The sequence below is a fragment of the Ochlerotatus camptorhynchus genome, unplaced genomic scaffold (assembly GCF_037179485.1).
Source record: "Ochlerotatus camptorhynchus isolate MF236.1 unplaced genomic scaffold, CSIRO-AGI_Acam_v1.1 ptg000370l, whole genome shotgun sequence".
NCBI classification, from domain to species: domain Eukaryota; kingdom Metazoa; phylum Arthropoda; class Insecta; order Diptera; family Culicidae; genus Ochlerotatus; species Ochlerotatus camptorhynchus.
In genome coordinates this window covers 3,376,241-3,400,505 of record NW_027040858.1, presented here as the reverse complement: position 1 = coordinate 3,400,505, position 24,265 = coordinate 3,376,241, and the positions used below count along the sequence as shown (strand labels likewise).

The 24,265-nt window shown below is 43.1% G+C and overlaps 1 protein-coding gene across 2 annotated transcripts in view; it reads right to left on the bottom strand.

Moving 5' to 3' along the window:
* LOC135710078 (zinc finger protein 761-like) overlaps nt 1-24,265 on the bottom strand; it is a 96,350-nt gene that overhangs the window by 25,497 nt on the left and 46,588 nt on the right. Inside the window, exons 9-13 of one of the 2 annotated variants that reach the window (XR_010518389.1) lie at nt 23,541-23,725; nt 23,152-23,469; nt 22,213-22,398; nt 21,741-21,996; nt 21,521-21,681 (exon numbers count right to left, since the gene is read on the bottom strand). The exons of the other annotated variant lie outside the window; for it this stretch is intronic. The gene's annotated coding sequence lies outside the window, so the exon portion shown is untranslated. Of the gene's footprint in view, nt 1-21,520; nt 21,682-21,740; nt 21,997-22,212; nt 22,399-23,151; nt 23,470-23,540; nt 23,726-24,265 lie in introns of those variants that run through there. 2 annotated transcript variants of the gene reach the window in all.

The following is a 24,265-nucleotide window of genomic DNA, read 5'->3' as shown; positions in this document are numbered from 1 at the left end:
CACACCACCAGACTACATCGGCAAGAACTACACGCTACTGTTGGAATCCAATAACACGCACTACTGGCAACACGGGGTTGGTCTTGCTGTCCGAGAAGGCATATCTTTCGAGCGACTGCAAGTAGACACCTCCTTACACCTGGTCGCTGTGCGCATCCACACACCGATTCAGATAACTGTAGTCTCTATTTACGTCCCGCCGAGCTCAACACAGTGTCAGGATGCGCTGAGTGATCTACTCGACCTACTGGAAGGTCCTATCATGTTTCTGGGGGATTTCAACGCTCATCATCTAGCATGGGGATCACAAACAGTGAACGCGCTCGGCCGTTTCATCTCCGAAGCTACTTTGGACAATCGGCTGGTAATTCTGAACAATGGCTCACCCACTGGCATCGACCCGGCCACAGGCAACACCTCTGCAATCGATTTGACCTTCTGCTCCGAGAGTGTGGCTCGCAGATTCACATGGCGAACCCTACCGGACACGTACAATAGTGACCATTTCCCGATAACAGTTTCTATTCCTGCGTGGTCATCCTCACGAACGAAGCGGCGGAAATGGACGACGTGTACAACAGCGACATTACCCTAAGCGAACTTCTGTGGGCTCTCGAGAAAGGGTGAGCTGCCTCGACAGGACCCGACATGATAGGGTACCCAATGCTTCGACGTCTACCTTTGTCCGTGAAGATGACACTGCTAGAGCTGCTCAACCGGATCTGGCGTAGTGGAGAGTTTCCCACCAGCTGGCGAAATGCAATCGTGGTGCCCATTTCGAAGCCAAACTCTCTCGATACCGGACCCGCTGCGTTCCGTCCAATCTCGCTCACCAGCTGCATGGCGAAGCTGCTTGAACGCATCATAAATCGACGACTGATCACCGAGCTAGAGTCGAGCGGGCGACTCGACAAACGACAGCACGCTTTCCGTGCCGGGCGAGGCACCGACACGTACTTTTCCGAGCTCGAGAGAACGCTTCTAAGCACATACGAGCACTGTCTGATAGCATCCCTGGACCTGTCGAAGGCTTACGACACCACCTGGCGGGGCGGCATAATCCGCACTCTGAGGTCATGGAGAATACGTTGTCGGATGCTGAACATGATGAAAAGCTTCCTCTCAGAGGGAACGATCCAGGTATCCGTTGGGGGGTATATGTCTCGCCAGTATCCGTTGGAAAACGGAGTTCCGCAGGGCTCTGTCCTGTCAGTGACGCTGTTCCTCATCGTGATGCAGTCCATCTTCCGAGTAGTGCCCAACGGAGTCTTCATTCTTTTGTACGCGGACGATATCCTCTTAGCAGTGCGAGATGCTAAAACTGAAGGCTTACACCGAAAACTACAGGCCGCCGTCAAAGCCATCAACAAATGGACGAAAAGCGTTGGTTTCACTGTGTCGGCAACAAAGTCACATGTCTTCTACTGCAGTCCGAACGCACGACGGGATCCCGTGCGGGATATCTCTATCGAGGGAACTCCCGTGCCAAAGACCAACCGGCTGAGGATTTTAGGTGTAACCATGGACCGAACGTTATCCTTCAAACCTCACTGCAATATGGTTAAGAAAGCATGCGAATCTCGGTTACGGATTTTACAGATGATCGGTGCAAAACTTCCACGTGGCAATCGGACTTCTCTGCTGCAAGTTTGGTCAGCCATAGCTGCTCTACGGGATTGGACTTGTTAGTCGAGGAGGGCCAGCAACCTTGCAGACTCTCGCTCCTGCCTACAACAAAATGGTTCGCTTCGCTTCCGGAGCATTCATGACGAGCCCGATTAACTCGGTGATGGCCGAAGCTGGGACTCTACCCTTCGAACTGCTAGCAGCACAGACCACAGTACACATTGCCATCCGAATGCTCACAAAGAATCCAAACAGCAGCACCCTACCTCTGATTACACGCGCTTCAAATCGCCTCCAAGAATTAACCGGTTCAACGCTTCCTGCTGTCGGTTCACTCGTGAGGCAGAGCAATCGCTTGTGGGAGTGTACCCTATTAGGCATAAATACGTTAGGCATACGGACGTTAGGCATACGGACGTTAGGCATAATGGACGTTAGGCATAAAGTCATTAGGCATAATGGACGTTAGGCATAATATACGTTAGGCATAATGGACGTTAGGCATAAAATACCTTGCTGCTGTGCAACTCTAGAAACCTGCTTAACCTGTAAACCTGTAAACAATGCTTAAATTAGGCTTAGCGTTGAATAAAAAATGATACAAGTTAAACAAACATAGTTTATTTAATAAGCACAGTTTGGAATCCATTATTTATCATATCATAAGTGACGTATATACATATTTACTTAGATCCATGATTAGTAGCGATAGTGGTTAAGTAATCTTACAATGGAAATTCAGCTTAGTTTTAAACTATATCTTAAAATCAATCGCATCTAGAAATAAAAAAAATCACACACTTGTTGTAATATATTCTTACACACATATTGCAAAAGTCAAAGAAGAAAAGGTTTTCCTCAAAGAACAGCTCATGAAACAAAGAATGGTGAATTCTGTGATTTTTCATTCAATAACAAAAAAACAGCCAAGGTTGAATAAAATATGATGCCAAAGAACAGCTCATGAAATCAAGAATGGTTAATTCTGTGGTTTTTCATTCAATAACAAAAAAACATACCTGCTGCTTCCAGGATTTCCTGCCATACTTTTCGATACAACGATTCTGATTTTGTTGTCATCAGAATGAAAACTAGCAGAACCGTCTGCTGATGTGAGGGAGCGATACTTCCATGAACAGTGACGAGTTGCCGAAACAAACAAGGAACTGTGGCAAACGTACCATCTGTAACCCAATACTTTGCCTGTCCAAGACGTCGTTCATGAGTTCCAAAAATTAAGGCTCTTTCATTATTGTCACCGAAGTCAGCAATCAATAGACGGTCTCCATTATTATCCTTCTGGAATTCATCCGGTAGATTATGCCTAACGTCCATTATGCCTAACGTCCTTTATGCCCAACGTCCATTATGCCTATCGTACATTATGCCTAACGTCCGTATGCCTAACGTACGTATGCCTAACGTCCGTATGCCTAACGACCGTATGCCTAACGTCGTGCACCCCGCTTGTGGCACGCACGAAAACCGACGATAGTGTGGGATGTGAAAAGAAGCATACGCGCTGGAGACCCACCGGAGAAAGTTCGTCCAGTTGTTCGACAATTACTGGAGACCCGCTTCCGTAGATCAACCATCGTCTACACGGACGGCTCCAAGTTTGAAGACACGGTAGGAGCTGCATTCTTCTACGAAGGGCTATCTAGGACCTACAGTCTTCCGAAGGAATGTAGTGTTTTCTCTGCGGAGGCCTACGCTATTAAAATGGCCGCCACCATCCCTAATGTTCAAAATGAGTTGGTTATTCTCACGGACTCCGCAAGCTGCCTACTGGCTTTGGAGGCTGGAACTTCCCGGCACCCTTGGGTGCAGGAAGTAGAGAGAATCGTGCAAAGCAAAATCATCCGTTTCTGCTGGATCCCTGGACACGCCGGCATCAGGGGAAACTCTGAAGCTCACCGACTAGCCAATAAGGCTAGAAGACAGCCATCGACGTACCGATTCCAAGCGAGGATGCGATAAAAGCGGTGAAACATGCGATACGTGGTCAGTGGAATAGGCAGTGGTTTAGCACAACAGAATCGAAGCTGAGGGAGGTGAAATTCGACACGCACAGATGGACAGAAAGAGGAAGTTCAGCCGACCAGTGTGTGCTTACACGTCTGAGAATCGGCCATACGCGACGAACCCACCCGTTTCTTCTGAAGAAGGAAGCCCCACCGGTGTGTGAATGTTGTGGCACTGTGTTGGATGTAAAGCACATTATTCTTGAGTGCAGGAAATACGACGAAGAGAGAAGGAAAAGTGACATCAGCACCAGTCTACGTGAAGCTCTGGACAACACGGAAGAAAGAACAACACGAATGCTTAATTTCCTACATGAAACGGATTTGTACAAAAAACTCTAGAATAACAAATTACAATAACTTTAGAATAACAAATTGCACAGGTGAAAGAAATATTAAGCAACACGAAGTAGAAGACTAGAATAACAAATTAAAAGAACTGTAGAATAACAAATTACACAGGTAAAGATGGTAGAAAGATGAAGAAATTCGTGAAGAAAAGCGAAGTAGGAGAGTAGTATGAAGTGAAGCGAAGGAGAAAAGTAATTGTTTGGAAGCAAAGAAGAGAAGAAGAGAGAAGCAACTGAATTGTAGCACTTATACTAACAAAAACACTTGCACACCATACACAATACACCAAACAACAAATCGAACGGACATGAATGCATCGCGGAGATGTAAAATGTCCTTAATAACAAAAAAAAAAAAAAAAAAAATCAGCATTGAAGTTCTCTGGTCTTCCTGATTTTTTTTTTTAATTTTTAAAAGTTATCGACACTGCCATTAAAAAAGCACAGAACTTCTCATAAAATGTTCTCACAATGTTTTAATGTTCATGTAGCTTCCCTTACGTTTCCTAAATTTGCATGAGCCCCTCAGGACATTGCTGAAGTTTTCGGAAATTGCCTGAGTTTTTCGGAACTATTTTATAATTTCAGCAATTTAATTGAAATTCATTGATCTGTCCTGATGTTCTCTGAGCTTCACTAAAGTTCCTGAAAACCATTAAATTTCCCTGAAGTTCTTGGAACGTGTGAAGTTTCCAAAATATTTATGATGTTTCCTTAAGTTCACTGGAGTTCGCTGGAGTTTTCTGAAATTTCCGGGTTTTCGAATTTTAACAGAAGTTTATGAAACTGTCTTTAATCAATCGAAACTAACACAATAGTCTGGACTTTTCTGAAGCTTCAGAACTTCTTAAATGTTCCTGCAGCTAGGGTGGATCCGCAATAAAAATCTGATAGCATCCTTGAAGTTCCAGGAAAGTTGAAAAAACTGGCGGGAGAAGATGAAATAATCATTCGAGCGAAGGATGAAGAAGCTTCCAAAGTAAGGTGGAAGAAAATTCCAGGGAAAGTTATAAAATTAATAAAAACGTCCGGAAGTTAAATAATGTTTGAACAATATTTCTCGATTCCCTAGGAATTACCGGAAAGAGCCATCGACTTTTTCTCGATTGATGGGTGGACAATCAAAAGGAGAAAATGCAAACATTAGTCGAAAGAGTATCAAGCATAAGGCATATTTAGAGATGATTTTTTAGAATTTTGGAAGCTCAAAAAATATGAGGTATTCAAAAAGATACAAGTCTCTGAAAAAAAAATTTCTCCGAAATTCGAGCGCGGGCAGGCAATAATAATTTTGATTATTAAAAAAAAAAGCGGTATGAATCGGTATAATATCTTAAAAATCGATAATCTGAGGAACCTTATCTGTATATCGGTATCTAGTTTGGAAATCGGTATTAATACCGATAAATCGCTGATGCCCTCGCAAACTAGATCAGATTCCAGAGCAAACCAGAGTAACTCTGAGTGAAAGAGATAATCAAATGAAAGTCGTCTTTCCCCTCGCCTCGAAAGGTATTGCAATAAAGTATAATCGAAAAAAATATCATAAACACGCAGTGAGCTTAAAAGTGTCATGGGATACGTTGGGTAATGATCAGTAATGAGAAATTGTAATGTTTATTGTCAAGATAATTCGGCAAAATTACTGATATAATGATTTACTACAGTCGCTAAACACCGCGAGTATTCGGTAGAATCCCTTTAACTTTAGATTTAAGACATTAATAATGTATAAGGGAAATAATGATTTGAAAGTTTATTCGATTGAGCCTGTACAAATAAAGTAATTAACAACAACAAAAATACAGCCGCTAATTTCTCGAACCCGAACGCAACCGAAGCTTCCATAACGGCTGCCAGCAGTCACTTCGTGTCTGCCATCGGTGAAGAGTAAAAAGAGATAGCAAACTATACTTTCTCTTTCTAAGAAAACGATGTGAAACGGTATCATTTTTGTGTCGAGTCAGCTCTCAGCTTGAGTTTTGCACGTTGTGAATAGTCTCGTAATATCAAAGGAGCTTGTAAAATCAATATCAAGCATGATATTTTGTTCCAATATCACGCGTGATATTGAGAGCGTATGCGAGCGGAAAAATATTATTTGATTGATGATTTTGCCAACACTGCATTAAACGCAATCTCACCACAGTTTGTTGAGATTTGCAGCTGGTGAGTTTCGTTAGCTTGATATTCCGGGTTGCTGTATCACAGCTTGCAAAATCAACCGCAGCTGTATGCTTGTTGATTTTTGTCTACGAAAATCAAGCGTGATCTTGGGCATTGGTGAGATTTGATTTTTTGATATTTTCCCAACACTGATAGAGAGAGTGGTGTATGGGGCATGAGCGGAGACTGGTACAATGATGATACTTCTTGAAGGATTTTCACAATACATACAAACTGAACAAAGATTTTGTTAAATATGTCTGAAGCAATACTATCAAATATATTAACTACTTCATTCATTTTTTACTTACCATCATACATTTCAGTTAGAAGTCTTTCAGTAAGCGAACCTCCACGCTTGCGAAGGACTTCTAACTGAAATTTCTTATAGCTGAAAGTTCACTAACTGAGAGAAATTTCAGTTCTCGAACCATTTTCTGTCGAATTTGCTGATTTCAACATGAACCAGATAAACCCGAGGATGAACATTGATACATTTTAACTGCAACAACTGACAACTAGTTTGATGCATGAAATGCATTTGGTAAACATGCTTCAGTTCTCGATCGTCTGGTATAAACTGAAATAAAAATTCTGGAGAAAGCTCACAAAACGAAACACCATTACTGGCGCCTGGGTATTCTTACCAATTCATTTGTCAGCCTTCAAACTTCCTATCTTTGATTTACGTGGTTCAAAACAATCCTAAGATATGATTTTGACTTTTGAATGAGGATTTCTCTTGGCTACCTTTGAATGGACATCCATGACTTCCTGACGCACAAGAGGCTCGTTTTGATCGGTAAGAACTTCAGTTGAGCTCTCGTCTTCAACTTCTGCGTATTCCTCTTTGACTTTGATTCCATTCATATGATCTCTGGCATCTTCAGCTTCAACGTCATTCGATTTACCATCATCCGGATGCTGTAAGCGAAATTGAAATGAAGTTAACGGTTGATTTTCAGTTCAGCATTTATAAACGTGATCGATAATGAATTTATCCCAAGACTCAATTTGATTGTTGTTTTGATTTCGAACTCCTTATAATAAGCAATTCATTCCGTAGCGCATCAAATCACATAAGAGATTCATTGGCCACTACTGCATGGCAAACTTTAAGCAGTCGAGCGCTTACCAAAGTTGTGGCGGATGATCTTCCTGGGCCTTCATTTGGAACTTGATGTTTCTCTTCCTGCAGCATTGTTTCCTCTACTTCAATTTCCATTTTGAGTTCAATATTCTCACCTTGCGGTACAATCGTGGAATCAGATTTAGCTCCCTTTGAACCACCGTGCACTTTTGCGTGCATTGGACAGGTTAGCTGAAATAGACATTAAATAGATGTAATGCAATTAGTTTCACCTTATGCATTTAGTAATAAACAAAGAATGATCCGTATCATCCTTAAGCAGGCCAATGAGTTCCATTGTCAGCATTTGAGGGAACAGGGGGATTTCAGAAGTTATGACTGGCCATATTTAAGCTATAGAAAATACCCTACGAGAGGGGGGAACTATTGTCAGGGTTTTGAGATGTGCATTGCTTTTGAGCACGGAGTGATTTGAAAAAGAAAAGTGAAGAAAAGTGTTATTTGGTTGTTGTGTGGTTGGAGTGTAGGGAAAAAAAATATGCGTGGAAGCATCGGGAATACGCTCCCGGGTGAAGTGATTTGGTGAGAACGTTCCAGTTGAAGATTGTTGACAAGTGTATTTGTGGTGATGCAAATTATGGTTTAGATGACGCATGGCTTCAAACATTTTGTGTATCCAAATAAAACATATTACATACTAAATACGCACAGGGCATCGTCTGCTGACCATTGCCGCGGGTATATCGTGGGAGTCCCAGGTACCCGGTTCAAGCTTTAGTTGGCGGCGGTGGCTCTTCTTGACCTTCTACCCCCTGAGTAGTTAGTGTGAATAAGGGCGTCTATGTGATGTTTTGCTGTACCTGTTGTGGACATTTAGTGCATCCTGTTCCCTTAACTTGTTGAGGACACCCTGTCTTGCCTCAAAAGTTACCCTTTTTGAAGTACTAGTCTTCACAACATAAAGGGCACCATTACGGAGCATGAGATTTGATCAAATTATTCGCAGTTCTACTTGTCCAACGCCCCCGGCTGGGTGAGGGATAGAGGATGACACACACACACACACACAGAAAATACCCTACGAGAGGGGACCCGAACAAAGTCCATCATCAAAATGACAGCACATTTGCTCTTCAAAAATGTGTTGTTCCAGTTTTGTTTTTATTGCCTTTGCAGAAAATCAAATTGAATTTCAATGTATTCAAATTCAAAGAATATTCTGCTCTCAATTTTGATATTTTGGCCCGTTGAAACGACCAAAACGACAGCGCAACACAACATCAAATTTAGTTCTCAATTTGATCTCGGACTTTGCTCAAGGGGGTCTGAAATTGATAAAATATATGCTACCTGAGCTACTCACACTAATTTTGATTATTTTCAAGAGTAAAACAGTAGGTAAAACTAGCATGGTACCTTTCAAAAATACAAACCTTATGTTTCATTAGCTCATCAGTAGTGGTAAATGTAGCACTGCAAATGCTGCACATAGTCATCGCATGAGCCGCATCTGTCTTCTCAACACTGTTTTGCTTTTGCTCTTCAGTGCCATCTGCGCCTTCGATATCCGCATGATGAATTCGTTTCTTGTGGTTTTCTACTTTTTTCAGGAAGTTAAACTTTTGGCCACACAATTCGCGGGAATGTTTTAAGCTTGCACAATGTGACTCATGCTTTAGCAACATCCTTCTAATGTGAAATTTTCTCGAACAATGAGAACATTGGAACTTTTCTTCCGTGTGTTTTGTGAGCTGAAATGAATGGAAATGAATAAAAAAAAACAGTACTGCAAAGGAAAAAACTAATTCGGTTTGACCAACGTACCATGTGATAACCGATTTGATGAGAGGTAGACAATGTAATGCCACAGATGTTGCACGAATATGGTTTGTTTGAAGGATTTTCAACTAGTGGCTGTGAGGTTTTCTCTGAACCCATCCGGGATTCCTTGTCGGTCACTTGACTATCCATAAAATCTTTAGCTGAAGAATGCTCATTCGATCGAGAATCTGAAAGAGAATCAATTTCTTCGTAATTAGTGATGTGCAAAATTGTCAGGTGTTCAGGTGATCAAGTCCTTTCGGATGGTGGCCATATAGAAGGTTACTGTCTTCAGAAAAGTTGTTCAGATGACCACGGTTTTTGGATGGTAATCATATTAGTTCAGAACTCTGTCACTACGCGGCGCTAGTGTGCATATGAACTGCCTGAATATGCGAAGTCTCGAAAGCCTGCCCATATAGGATGTTGCTATGCAATGTGAGTATTTCCGTGTAGAGGTCGGATATCGACTCCATTTTGGCATCTAAGATGGTGGCCATCTGTTTTAGGAATACTGACAAATACCCTACAATATGGGTATTTTCAGAACGGGTACGACGAGATTTGGTCGAAAATTTATGTTGGACGCCATTTTGAAATCCAAGATGATGGCCATCGGTTTTCTAAAAAATTGCCAAATACCCTACAATATGGATATTTCTGGAATGAGGATGACATGTAGAAATCGAAAATTTATGTTGGATGCCATTTTAAAAACCAAGATGGCGGCCATAAGATTTAAAAAAACTGTCAAATACCCAAAAATACGAGGACGTCTTGTAGATATCAAAATTAGATGTCCGCTGCCATTTTCCCCAACAGTCCAACAGTTAAAATTCTTCAGAAAAAAATCCTGAATAACATGAAGTTTTGAGCAAATATCTAGGTCTCCCAGAAGTTGTCAGGTTATTTATTCAAGATTTCAGCTTGATCATGTATTATTCTGAAGATCATCAACTGCCCAACAATACAAATCACATTTCCCAGTTATTCTCTCAAACACCAGGTCTCACAGATCCCAAAGTGATCATAAATATCCAAAAATTCCTCAAATTATTTGTTCAAGGCTTCAGCTTGATCAGGCATCATTCTGAAGATCTTCAACTACCCAACAATTCAAATCACATCTCCCAGCTATTGTCTGAAATACCAGATTGCTCAGAACGTATTCCAAAGAGGCCAAGTGATTAGAAATTTCCAAAAGTTCTCAGGATATTTTTTCAAGGCTTCAGCTTGATCATGTATGATTTTGAAAATTTTAATCTGTCCAACATTTCAAATCACATCTCTCAAATATGCTCTCCAATAGCAGGTTGCTCAGAGATTATTCCAAAGACCTCAAGATGATCAGATATCTTCAAAAGTCCTCAAATATTTGTTTAAGACTTCAGCTTGATCAGGCATCATTCTGAAGATCTTCAACTACCCAACAATTCAACTCACATCTTCAGGATATTCTCAAAGACTCCAGGTTGGTCAGAAATTATTTAAAACGAGGGGGTTATAAGATAAGGGGTGTAAGTGACTTTATCCATTCTCTTCATCGACTTTATCTTTCGTTAATAATTCAGCTGCAAACACATTCCTTGATTCGTGTGCCATTCTGGATGCTAGATGAGAACCTCCTTTATCAAACTATGTGGCAGAAATAGCGCAAAATCTGTTTATAAAGCTGTGGCTATCAAAAGAGAAAGTCGATGAAGAGAATCGATCAAAGTCACTTACACCCCTTTCCTCATAACCCCCTCAAATAACATGAAGTGATAAGAGAACACATTGAAAACCTCAGTTTTTTTTTAAGATTTCAGATTGATCAGGTATCATCCATATTTTCGACTATGTAATGGGTCACCTAGTATGGTCCCTCACAGCTCAGGATGGTGTGGTATGGGCACCTCGGGATGCCGTCGTCATCTTATCTTTCTATATCACTTTGTTAATCTCCAAATGATTAGAATGCATTTACCCTATGCTTCTTGTTTTTACTTACTCAAATCCAATACCACAGAAAAAAATATGGCTCCGGATAATCGATTCATTTTTTTCTGGATAATGAAGCCCCGGATAATCGAACCCCTGATTCCAAAATGGCGGCGGATATCAAATTTTGACATCTAAAGTCGGCCTTGTTCTGAAAATACCCATATTGTTGGGAATTTGACAGAATTTAAAAACTGATGGCCGCCATCTTGCATTACAAAATGGTGTCCAACATCGATTTTTAACCTCTACACGTCGTTTTCCGTTCACAAGGACTAGTTATAGATCATCAAAAACCTAGTCATTGTCTTGATAAAATATCCAAAGTACTTTACGCTGTTCATTGAAATAGTCAAGGTTTCTGGAATAGTATCTGACTATCCTACTACTTTTGCAAAAATATTTAATCTAAGACATTATTTGATCTATTGAACAAATGGAGATCTTCAGAATAATAGCATTTCAACCTGAAGTGTTGCTCACGCGTGATATTGGAACAAAATATCATGCTTGATATTGATTTTACAAGCTCCTTTGATATTGCGAGACTATTCACAACGTGCAAAAATCAAGCTGAGAGTTGACTCGACACAAAAATCATTCCGTTGCACATCGTTTTCTTAGAAAGAGAAAGTATAGCTTGCTATCTCTTTTTACTCTTCACCGATGGCAGGCACGAAGTGACTGCTGCCAGCCGTTATGGAAGTTTCGGTTGCGTTCGGGTTTAAAGCAAAAATCATGAAACTCAATCTCACCACAGTTTGGTGAGATTTGCAGCTGGTGAGGTTTCCCTATCTCTACAGTCTACAATGTCGCATTTATGGTCATTGTAGACAGCTTTAGTCCGGGAGTTAGATGGTGGTAGCTCTATTGCAGATCCAGCAACCCATTTCAGAATGTCTGGAGAGTCACGCCCATTCCGAGGTTACTTTCACTTACAATAAGCCCCGCATGTATGTATTACCTCTATCAATTGGATATTTTTTTTTTCTTTATTAGAGTGACTTTCAGCCACTGGCTGGTTCGTCACTTAAAAGGGATAGAGGGCTTCGGAGAGCGGCCCCTTCTGATTGCAAAGTGTACCATTGTGTTGGAGTTATAATAACGGAGTTGGTTTTGTTGGCAGATATTCAGATAACTTGCGGTGTGTCTAGTAGTTGGTCCTTGTCATAATCCATTGTCGTCGCGTGGTCTTGTGTCCGATTATTGTTGTGATTTTGCTTTTATGTGTAGTCGTTTTCCATGTTCAGTTCCATTGTTGTCGCTGTGCGTAATTTTGTGCCATCATCCGTCTATTTTCGTGTCCTTATTCGTGCATCATCTTAATATAGTCGCTCGTCCGTTTTGAGTCAGTGGTTTTTGCCAATAGTAGTTCAATCCTTTGTCCGTTGTCGTTGCTTGGGTCAATATTGGGTCATATATCAAATTTGGTTGATCAATCCTGTCTCCCGCAGAAATGAGAAGAGCGCTGTGGTGCTAGCGGGGTCATAACTCAGGGTGTCCCTGACGCTTGCTGAGATCCCGTATTGGATGCGTGGTCCATAGTACTGGGGGCAGTTGCATAGGAAATGTTTCACTGTATGTGGCACATTGCAATTCTCGCATTGCTTTCTAAATGGACCTCCGCCTCCCATGTTATGAGAGTCTTTGGTATGACCGGTTCTCAGCCGCGATAGAATTACTTGAGATCGGTGTTCAGGCGGGTCATCCCATCTTCTGGTATCCCCTTTAATTTTCCGGATAAACAGATCTTGAGATCGCAGCCATTCATTTGTCCAGCAATTCCATACTGTAGTCACGATCCACCGCTTGATGTCTTGAGCAGGGACCTTTTGGGTATAGAGGTTTGCCTGTCTTCCGGATGCCGCCAGATGATCCGCTTCCTCATTTCCTCTGATCCCGCAGTGTCCTGGGATCCAGATGAAAGTTGTTCCTTTATGAGCGAGCTTCTGGATAGCGTGGATCCAAGGGTGCTTGGCTGTATCGGACTGAAGAGCTGTTAATACGCTGGCTGAATCAGAAAATATGGCGACAGGTTTGTTGGTAGGCGAGGTGGCGGCTACTAGTATGGCGGCAGCTTCAGCAGAGAAAATGCTGCAAGGGTCCGGAAGTCGGTAGAAGGTGCGTAGCTCCGGATCGGATATCCCAATGCCTACCCTTCCGCCTGTTCGAGATCCGTCAGTGTATCTTGCTAGGTGATTTGGGTACTTGGTTCGTTGTAGTTCGGCCACCGATCTCACTAGTTCGGGGGAGTTGGTTCCCGTCCGGAATCTGTTCTTTATCGCCAAGTCGATAGAAAGTCCGGGTGAGTTCCAACCCCTGGCTCCACACCAGTGGACCCTGGCTACCGGGGGGAGTTCCAGGTCGGCGGCGTCCTTCAGGAGTTTGTTCGCCTCCATAAGGAGGGACACTCCATCACTAGTTCCAGTTGTCTTCTCTGCGAAGCCAACTGCCCTCTTGCAAACGGTAGCAACGATAAATTTGTCGAAGGGTAACCTACCACTCTCCACACAAGCTGCAAGCCTGGGGGTGGAGGGGAGGAGACCTGATGTGATTCGAATGGCCTGATAATATACCGGGGACAGTTGGGAAATCATCCTGTCGGCAGCTAGGCAAGTCAGTTCTATACCGTATGTTAATCTTGAATCGACTACCGCTTTAGCCACGCGCATCCGGACAGCACGGTTGTTCGCTAGATGCCTCCTGGCTAATGTCCGCACCAAGCCGATTCTTGTTTGGCAATTCCCTTTCACTTCGTTGAAATGGTCTCCAAAGTTTAAATGCCGATCCAGGCGTATGCCGAGGACGCGGATAGACTTCTTAAACGGCATGATCCTTCCGTCGACGCTGATAGGAGAGCGGAACACCTGGTGATTGAACGGACAAATGTGGGTATATGTGCATTTCTCCACCGATAGGTGGAATCCGACGGATTTAGTCCAGCGTAGAACTGCATTCGTGGCCGCGTTGAGTTTTCTGCGAAGGGCCTTCACTGTTGATCCAACCGACACCAAGACGATATCGTCTGCATACACGAAGATGTATATTTCTTTGGGTAAGCTGTGGAACACTCCGTTCATCCGTATTAGAAACAGCGTGACTGCGATCACCGAACCTTGCGGAACGCCAGTCTCCTCTGGGAATCCTCTTGATCTATGGTTTCCGATGCATACCTGGAAAGTACTGTGTCGGAGGAAGTTTTTCAAAAAATGGAGAACGTGGCCCGACAGACCCCAGTCCGTGAGTTGAGCAAGAATGTCGGGTGTCCATGTCCTGTTATAAGCCTTAGAGATGTCTAGCGTAGCGAGTTCAGCATGCTGGTCAGAATCTCTCGCGTCTCGAAGTACCTGGTTCAAAGTGGCGAAGTAGGTCCCGGCTCCGTGTCCAGGACGGAAAGCGTGCTGGCGGTGGTCAATGTAGCCGTTACTCTCCAAGTAGAGCACGAGTCTACGGTTGACCATTCTCTCCAGCACCTTACTGACGCAACATGTCAAAGATATCGGCCGGAAGTCCTTCGGTTCGCGACCCGAGGTGCCCTGCTTCGGGATCGGGACGACTAGGCTGTGTCTCCAGTCTTCTGGGATGGAATTATCCAGCCATTCTCTATTGAGAAGTCTGAGGAGTGTGGTCTTGCATTCCGGTGATAGGTATTTTAGCATGGGGTACCCGACGTCATCTGGGCCGGTCGATTTCCCGGTAGCCTTGGATAGAGCTAGGTCAAGTTCCCGTGGACTGAAAGGCCGATTGATCTCCAGCGGTAGTTCATCCTCTGGGATGTAGATGCTGTCCAAGGAGTGTGTCGAAAGGTTTTTAACACGACGAAAGCGATCATCGTACCCGTCAATGGCCGAGAGAGAAGCAAAATATTCCCCCATAGCGTGGGCGATCTTATCAGGGTCTCTAGTGGTGGTACCATCTATCCGGATGGCCATTTGCGTTTTGCTCTGTAGGTGGCCATGGCCGCTTCTTTCGTTGGATGGTCTGAAGGTAGCCGCTTAGCAGCCCGAAGAGCCTTCCTTCTGGCTTTAACTGCTGCTTTGGTCTCTGGGGACCACCATGGTAGAGACTTAGATCCCGGGTTGGGACTGGTTCGTGGAATTGATGAAAGTGCCGCTTGATGGATGGAGCTAATGAAGTCTTGGATACTGCCCGGTGATGAATTGGACCATGCGGCGTCGACGGACTTCTGAAAAAGGGACCAGTCAGCCTGGTCGTATTTCCATCGTGGTTTACGTAATGTGTCCTGCGGTCGGTCATCGAGTTGGATTACCAGTGGGTAATGGTCACTGCCCATGGGATCATCCTCGGCATTCCAGAGGAGCCTGCTGACAACGCTGGCGCTTGCAAGAGATACGTCTACAGAGGATTCCCTCTGTCCGCTGGTGAAAGTGATGGACCCGTCGTTAAGAACGACGAGATCCGAGGCTTCTGCAACTTCCATAAGTGTAGAGCCTCTGGGGTTGGTTTTTGGGCTTCCCCATGCTGGATGATGGCCGTTCATATCCCCAAGTACCAGAATGGGTCGTTCGAGGTCTTGAAGCAGATCGCTGAGGTGTTGTTTAAGGTTGTGCATCTTCCCGCATGGAAGGTAAGCGGAAACAACTGAAATCGGGAATGGGTGTTCGAGTCTGACCGCCACGATTGGGAGGTCTGTGTCTAGATGTATGGTCGAAAACGGTGTTGGTGCCAGGACCCCGATTGCCGCTGAGTGGAATATGTTTTCGTTTCTCTTTAAGGTCCACTGGTATTGACCGCCCAGCGTACGATTCATGCCGCTGACGGTGGCCCGGTGGACCTCTTGGATGGCCAGGATGGAGGGCAGCTGATCACGAACTAGGATTTCTAAGTCTGGAAGGTTGTTATAAAAGCCGTTCATATTCCACTGTATAGCAAGCGGTGGTTTTTTTGACAGTTTGTTCGTTGGGTTTCTAGGGATCCGTGTTGCAGAGGTAGGATAATGGACTGGATCCTTAGGTGTCCTCTTACCGAGGGGAGGTTTCGTGAGGGGATAAGCCTCCAGTAGGCTTGCGTTGGACTGACCTGGTTGCATTCTATAACGGTTCCCCATTGTGAGGGTTCCTGTTAGTAGGTGTGAAGTTGGGTGCTTGTGGCGATCGTGGCTTGCTCGCTCATTTGACGAAGGCGTATTCGAGGGGCCCGCTTCCGGAGAAGGAATTCCGAGCCGTTGGTGCTGCATTTTGTCGTAGGCATCCGCACAGACTAGAACACTAATGGGAAGTGCCTTTCCCGATCTGATTCTGGCTACTCTCCTACGCACTTGAGGAGTTCTGATTCCATCGTCCTTTGTTGATTTGTGCGTCGCACTACGAATGACAGCGGAACCCGGTAGGGTTCCACCGGAAGAAGGCATTGAGTTTTTGAACGCCGGCACGGATTTCCCGGCTGCATCGGTAACTTTTTTAGCTAGAGATTTCTTCCCTCTCACTTCATCCTTCGGTGATAGTTTTTGGACAGACTCGTCCCTCTTGACTCCCACGTAGTCCAGAGGGGGATGGGCTCTTGCTCCCATAAGCGGTGATATTCTACTCAAGTGAGGTTTCACTGAGGGACCCACCAGTAGTAGATTCGTCAGCTTGGTCGTCAGTTCTTGAATCTCGGTATGTATAGTGTTGGCTAGAGTTGTCTTGACTCCCACGTCGTCCTCAGGGGAATAGGAGTTGCCTCCCTTTTCCGTCCCTCTTCCGGTAGCCACAGGGTGACGGGGGTTGTCCGCCGGTTCCGGTGTGGCAAAGGCTTCCGCACCGACGGGGCCTCGACTGCCCCGTGGCTCAACCGGGATGGTGGAACGAGTCGTGTCGTTTGTGTTGGTAGGGTTTCGGTGTTCGTCGGAGTTTGCCAACGAGCGTCGGGGGGTGTCTGCCAGTTCGGGTTGGTCCATGGCGTCCGCACTGACAGGGCCCCGACTGCCCGAGGCCTTATCCGGTGCGTTGGAGGTCGATGTCGTTGTTTTGATAGTTGGGGTAGATCCAGTCCACTCTGGTTGTTGATAGCTCTCAACCTCAGTAGAGGATGATGTTGATGTAGGATGCATCTTGGTGGATAGGTTGTGGGAATTCGGTTCTGATGCGTTAGAAGACGGACTGGACTGCGGAGGTTTAATTTTCCATTGGAGTTAGGCTACCCTCCACGGACATCACCTCGTCTTCCGAGGAAATGAGCTCGTCGACGGTAATCTTATCTCCAGAGGGAGAAGTCTGGGATTCGACTTCGGTGTCAGATATGTATGCCGGTGTAGGGTGGTTTTTTGGTCGTTTCGGATCTGCTCCACCGCTTGTCTGCTTGAGTATCTTTTTCTTCGCTCCAGTGGGTTTTTCTGGTTGCTGAGATTGGGGTTTTTGTTGTTCATGCTCCTTTTTTTTGTCTTCTCTTGGTACAGATGGTTTCGGGCATTTTGACTGTGCGATGAGTTCCTTGTACTGTTGGTTCACTAACCGGAGATTAGTGACCTCCTTATCTTTGTTGGAGACGGCGGCTTCAAGTATCTTAACTCTGGCGACTAAATCCTCAATGGTCCCGTGTTTACGTGTGATGTCCATTCGATTTTCCCGTTTTAGGGCTGCTTCCAGGGCTTGGATACGTTCGTCTTTGCGAAGTGCCTCCGTTCGCAGGTCCGCAATCATCTGTCGGAGTTCATGCATTTCAGAGCTGCTAGTGGTCGTAGGTCCTTGTTGCAGCCTTTCCTCCAAGGCTGCGATCTTGCGGTCCTTTTCCTCCATTTGGCTGGAGAGATTATCGAACTTCGCTGAGAGGTCTGCGAACGCCTGATCTTTACTGGCGTTAGCGACTCCGGCATAGGATCTTTGACTCGTCGAGGCCTCAAACAGCTTCCTCGCCGCTGGATATGAGATCCCCTTATCGATTCGGATGTGCTGTATAGCGTCTTCGCTTTTGTAAACGGGGCAGATTCTACTCGACAAGGAGTGTTCAATGGTTTTGCAGCGGGGACAGAACGGGTTATCTGTGCACCTAACACCCTCAACGATCGAATGTTGCTTAGAGCAGTTGCCGCATGTTGGAACCTGTTGTTGACAGCGAGCCTTGGTATGTCCGAAAACAAAGCAATTGTAGCATAGCATCGGGGCCGGATAATACGGCCGCGTCTTCACCCGTAGATACCCTATGTCTACATGCTCCGGCATCCTGGTACCTTCGATGGTTAGTATGACTGTCGCCGTGTTAACCTGTTCAGTACCGTTCCGGCGAGTAATCCGCCGGAAGCTCGTCACCTTCTGATCCTTCATGTAGTCCAGTACTTCTTCATCATCGACCTTCATCATCTGCCTGCAGTTAATTACGCAACGGACGCTGTTTAGGCCCGTGTGCTTAGTAACCTTTACTGCGGTACCGTCGTTTAGTTGGGTCATGTTTAGAAGTCGATTGAGTTGCCACTTACTTCTGACTTTCAGGGCATAGGCTTGTCCTTGAGCTTCCGGAAACGCACCTTCAATTTTTCCGTTTATCCATTTCTCTACCGATGAACGCAGCATGAAAGGATGTTCCGGTAATTTACCGGTAACAGGCTGCAACTTCAAAACAACAATCTCACCGTGTTCATCATGGGGGTCCATGTAATTGGGTAACGTTGCTCCAGCATGAGATCCATCTATGTAGCTTGCTGATCCTCCCCCGGTGTCTCCAGGGAGGTGAGGAAAATCCCTATCCAGCTCCATGGCTGGAGGGGAGAGAAAAAACTATCCCTGTAACGATCACTCTTCGGTTGATTAGCACCGCACCACACAGGAAAGAATAACACGCAGTGCGACACTACGCACGGCGACGGTTATCGAATCACCACCTCAAATATCTTCGCCTTTCGATAGGCAGTCCGTAATTCACTTATGTCGATCGCAGACTTGAAAGCTTTTTCACCACGATCGTATGATCGTCAGCAGCGATGGCTGACACGAAGATAGCGTCTCTGTGCTGTTGATGGCACTAATTAAATTATGGTTTTTCCACTGACCGCGTTGCCCTCAGGCCGAAATCCACTGTAGAACGCTTCCCAGGTTGACCGAGAAGCGGACTCGATGTGTTTCACAGCTAATCACTACGAAAAACACTCGCGACGGCGCGATAAATGGAATACGTAAGAGACAGCGTCTGGATGTGACGAATCCGAGCTGTCGAGTGAGGAGAAAAGTAATTGTTTGGAAGCAAAGAAGAGAAGAAGAGAGAAGCAACTGAATTGTAGCACTTATACTAACAAAAACACTTGCACACCATACACAATACACCAAACAACAAATCGAACGGACATGAATGCATCGCGGAGATGTAAAATGTCCTTAAAAACAAAAAAAAACAAAAAAATCAGCATTGAAGTTCTCTGGTCTTCCTTATTTTTTTTTTAATTTTTAAAAGTTATCGACACTGCCATTAAAAAAGCACAGAACTTCTCATAAAATGTTCTCACAATGTTTTAATGTTCATGTAGCTTCCCTTACGTTTCCTAAATTTGCATGAGCCCCTCAGGACATTGCTGAAGTTATCGGAAATTGCCTGAGTTTTTCGGAACTATTTTATAATTTCAGCAATTTAATTGAAATTCATTGATCTGTCCTGATGTTCTCTGAGCTTCACTAAAGTTCCTGAAAACCATTAAATTTCCCTGAAGTTCTTGGAACGTGTGAAGTTTCCAAAATATTTATGATGTTTCCTTAAGTTCACTGGAGTTCGCTGGAGTTTTCTGAAATTTCCGGGTTTTCGAATTTTAACAGAAGTTTATGAAACTGTCTTTAATCAACCGAAACTAACACAATAGTCTGGACTTTTCTGAAGCTTCAGAACTTCTTAAATGTTCCTGCAGCTAGGGTGGATCCGCAATAAAAATCTGATAGCATCCTTGAAGTTCCAGGAAAGTTGAAAAAAACTGGCGGGAGAAGATGAAATAATCATTCGAGCGAAGGATGAAGAAGCTTCCAAAGTAAGGTGGAAGAAAATTCCAGGGAAAGTTATAAAATTAATAAAAACGTCCGGAAGTTAAATAATGTTTGAACAATATTTCTCGATTCCCTAGGAATTACCGGAAAGAGCCATCGACTTTTTCTCGATTGATGGGTGGACAATCAAAAGGAGAAAATGCAAACATTAGTCGAAAGAGTATCAAGCATAAGGCATATTTAGAGATGATTTTTTAGAATTTTGGAAGCTCAAAAAATATGAGGTATTCAAAAAGATACAAGTCTCTGAAAAAAAAAATTTCTCCGAAATTCGAGCGCGGGCAGGCAATAATAATTTTGATTATTAAAAAAAAAAAAGCGGTATGAATCGGTATAATATCTTAAAAATCGATAATCTGAGGAACCTTATCTGTATATCGGTATCTAGTTCGGAAATCGGTATTAATACCGATAAATCGCTGATGCCCTCGCAAACTAGATCAGATTCCAGAGCAAACCAGAGTAACTCTGAGTGAAAGAGATAATCAAATGAAAGTCGTCTTTCCCCTCGCCTCGAAAGGTATTGCAATAAAGTATAATCGAAAAAAATATCATAAACACGCAGTGAGCTTAAAAGTGTCATGGGATACGTTGGGTAATGATCAGTAATGAGAAATTGTAATGTTTATTGTCAAGATAATTCGGCAAAATTACTGATATAATGATTTACTACAGTCGCTAAACACCGCGAGTATTCGGTAGAATCCCTTTAACTTTAGATTTAAGACATTAATAATGTATAAGGGAAATAATGATTTGAAAGTTTATTCGATTGAGCCTGTACAAATAAAGTAATTAACAACAACAAAAATACAGCCGCTAATTTCTCGAACCCGAACGCAACCGAAGCTTCCATAACGGCTGCCAGCAGTCACTTCGTGTCTGCCATCGGTGAAGAGTAAAAAGAGATAGCAAACTATACTTTCTCTTTCTAAGAAAACGATGTGAAACGGTATCATTTTTGTGTCGAGTCAGCTCTCAGCTTGAGTTTTGCACGTTGTGAATAGTCTCGCAATATCAAAGGAGCTTGTAAAATCAATATCAAGCATGATATTTTGTTCCAATATCACGCGTGATATTGAGAGCGTATGAGAGCGGAAAAATATTATTTGATTGATGATTTTGCCAACACTGCATTAAACTCAATCTCACCACAGTTTGTTGAGATTTGCAGCTGGTAAGTTTCATTAGCTTGATATTCCGAGCTGCGATATCACAGCTTGCTAAATCAACCGCAGCTGTATGCTTGTTGATTTTTGTCTACGAAAATCAAGCGTGATCTTGGGCATTGGTGAGATTTGATTTTTTGATATTTTCCCAACACTGATAGAGAGAGTGGTGTATGGGGCATGAGCGGAGACTGGTACAATGATGGTACTTCTTGAAGGATTTTCACAATACATACAAACTGAACAAAGATTTTGTTAAATATGTCTGAAGTAATACTATCAAATATATTAACTACTTCATTCATTTTTTACTTACCATCATACATTTCAGTTAGAAGTCTTTCAGTAAGTGAACCTCCACGCTTGCGAAGGACTTCTAACTGAAATTTCTTATAGCTGAAAGTTCACTAATTGAGAGAAATTTCAGTTCTCGAACAATTTTCTGTCGAATTTGCTGATTTCAAAATGTCACGATGAACCGCTGAAATAAAAATTCTGGAGAAAGCTTCTTATTACAAAACGAAACACCATTACTGGCACCTGCGTATTCTTACCAATTAATTTGTCATTTGATTAACGTGGTTCAAAACAATCCTAAGATAGGATTTTGCATTTTGAATGAGAATTTCTCTTGGCTACCTTTGAATAGACATCCATGACTTCCTGACGCACACTCGTTTTGATCGGTAAGAACTTCAGTTAGGCTCTCGTGTCTTCAACTACTGGGTATTCCTCTTTGACTTTGATTCCATTCATATGATCTCTGGCATCTTCAACTTCAACGTCCTTCGATTTACCATCATCCGGATGCTGTAAGCGAAATTGAAATGGAGTTAACGATTGATTTTCAGTTCAGCATTTATGAGTACTCAATTTGATTGTTGTTTTGATTTCGAACTCCTTATAATAAGCAATTCATTCCGTAGCGCATCAAATCACATAAGAGATTCATTGGCGGCCCAATTGAGTACCAAGGACCACATAGGCCACTATTGCATGGCAAACTTTAAGCAATCGAGCACTTACCAAAGTTGTGGCGGATGATCTTCCTGGGTCTTCATTTGGAACTTGATGTTTCTCTTCCTGCAGTATTGTTTCCTCTACTTCAATTTCCATTTTGAGTTCAATATTCTCACCTTGCAGTACAATCGTTGAATCAGATTGAGCTCCCTTTGAACCACCGTGCACTTTTGCGTGCATTGGACAGGTTAGCTGAAATAGACATTAAATAGATGTAATGCAATTAGTTTCACCTTATGCATTTAGTAATAGACAAAGAATGATCCTTATCATCCTTAAGCAGGCCAATGAGTTCAATTGTTAGCATGAGGGGACAGGGGGATTTCAGAATGGCCATGTATAAGCTATAGGAAAATATCATACAAGAGGGAACCCGAGCAAAGTCCATCATCAAAATGACATCAAATTTGCTCTTCAAAAATGTGTTGTTGCAGTTGTTTTCATTGCCTTTGCAGAAAATCAACTTGAATACTCGTTTTGTTATCAACATAAAGAAGTGAACATCCAATTGAGTTATCAGTTTGCTCTCACTCTTACCAAACGACACATGCTATTTCATAACAACCCAAATTTGGGTAGAATCCACCCAGATCGGTCAAAACTGAACCTTCCTAACAATGGGTAAACTGTGTTGGGATTGACAAGTTGACTAATGAACAACATCGACATGAATCCGATCAACGTTGTTCATTTGTCAACTTGTCACTCCCAACACAGTTTACCCATTTTTGGGAAGGTTCAGTTTTGACCGATCTGGGTAGTTTTGAAATAGCGTGCAGCACACTGAATAATCATTATCTGCGACATCATAACATCAAATTTAGTTCTCAATTTGATCTCAGCCTTTGCTCAAGCGGGGGTTTGAAATTGATAAAATATATTTTGATTATTTTCAAGAGTAAAACAGTAGGTAAAACTAACATGGTACCTTTCAAAAATACAAACCTTATGTTTCATTAGCTCATCAGTACTGGTAAATGTAGCACTGCAAATGCTGCACATAGTCATCTCATGAGCCGCATCTGTCTTCTCAACACTGTTTTGCTTTTGCTCTTCAGCGCCATCTGCGCCTTCGATATCCGCATGATGAAATCGTTTCTTGTGGTTTTCTACTTTTTTCAGGAAGTTAAATTTTTGGCCACACAATTCACAGGAATGTTTTAAGCTTGCACAATGTGACTCATGCTTTAGCAACATCCTTCTAATGTGAAATTTTCTCGAACAATGAGAACATTGGAACTTTTCTTCCGTGTGTTTTGTGAGCTGAAATGAAGGGGAATGGAAAAAAAAACAGTACTGCAAAGGAAAAAACTAATTCGGATTGACCAAAGTACCATATGATAACCGATTTGATGAGAGGTAGACAATGTAATGCCACAGATGTTGCACGAATATGGTTTGTTTGATGGATTGTCAACTAGTGGCAGTGAGGTTTTCTCTGAACCCATCCGGGATTTCTTGTCGGTCACTTGGCTATCCATAAAATCCTTAGCTGAAGAATGCTCATTCGATCGAGAATCTGAAAGAGAATCAATTTCTTCGTAATTAGTGATGTGCAAAATTGTCAGGTATTCAGGTGATCAAGTCCTTTCGGATGGTGTCCATATAGAAGGTTACTGTCTTAAGAAATGTTGTTCAGATGGTGTCCATATAGAAGGTTACTGTCTTAAGAAATGTTGTTCAGATGGTAGTCATGTTAGTTCAGAAGTCTCTCACTACGCGGCGCTAGTGTGCATATGAACTTCCTGAATATGCGAAGTCTCGAAAGCCTGTCCATACATGATGTTGCTATGCAATGTGAGTATTTCCGTGTAGAGGTCGGATATCGACTCCATTTTGGCATCTAAGATGGCGGCCATCTGTTTTAGGAATACTGACAAATACCCTACAATATGGGTATTTTCAGACCGGGTACGACGAGATTTGGTTGAAAACTTATGTTGGACGCCATTTTGAAATCCAAGATGATGGCCATCGGTTTTCTAAAAAAATTGCCAAATACCCTACAATATGGATATTTCTGGAATGAGGATGACATGTAGAAGTCGAAAATTTATGT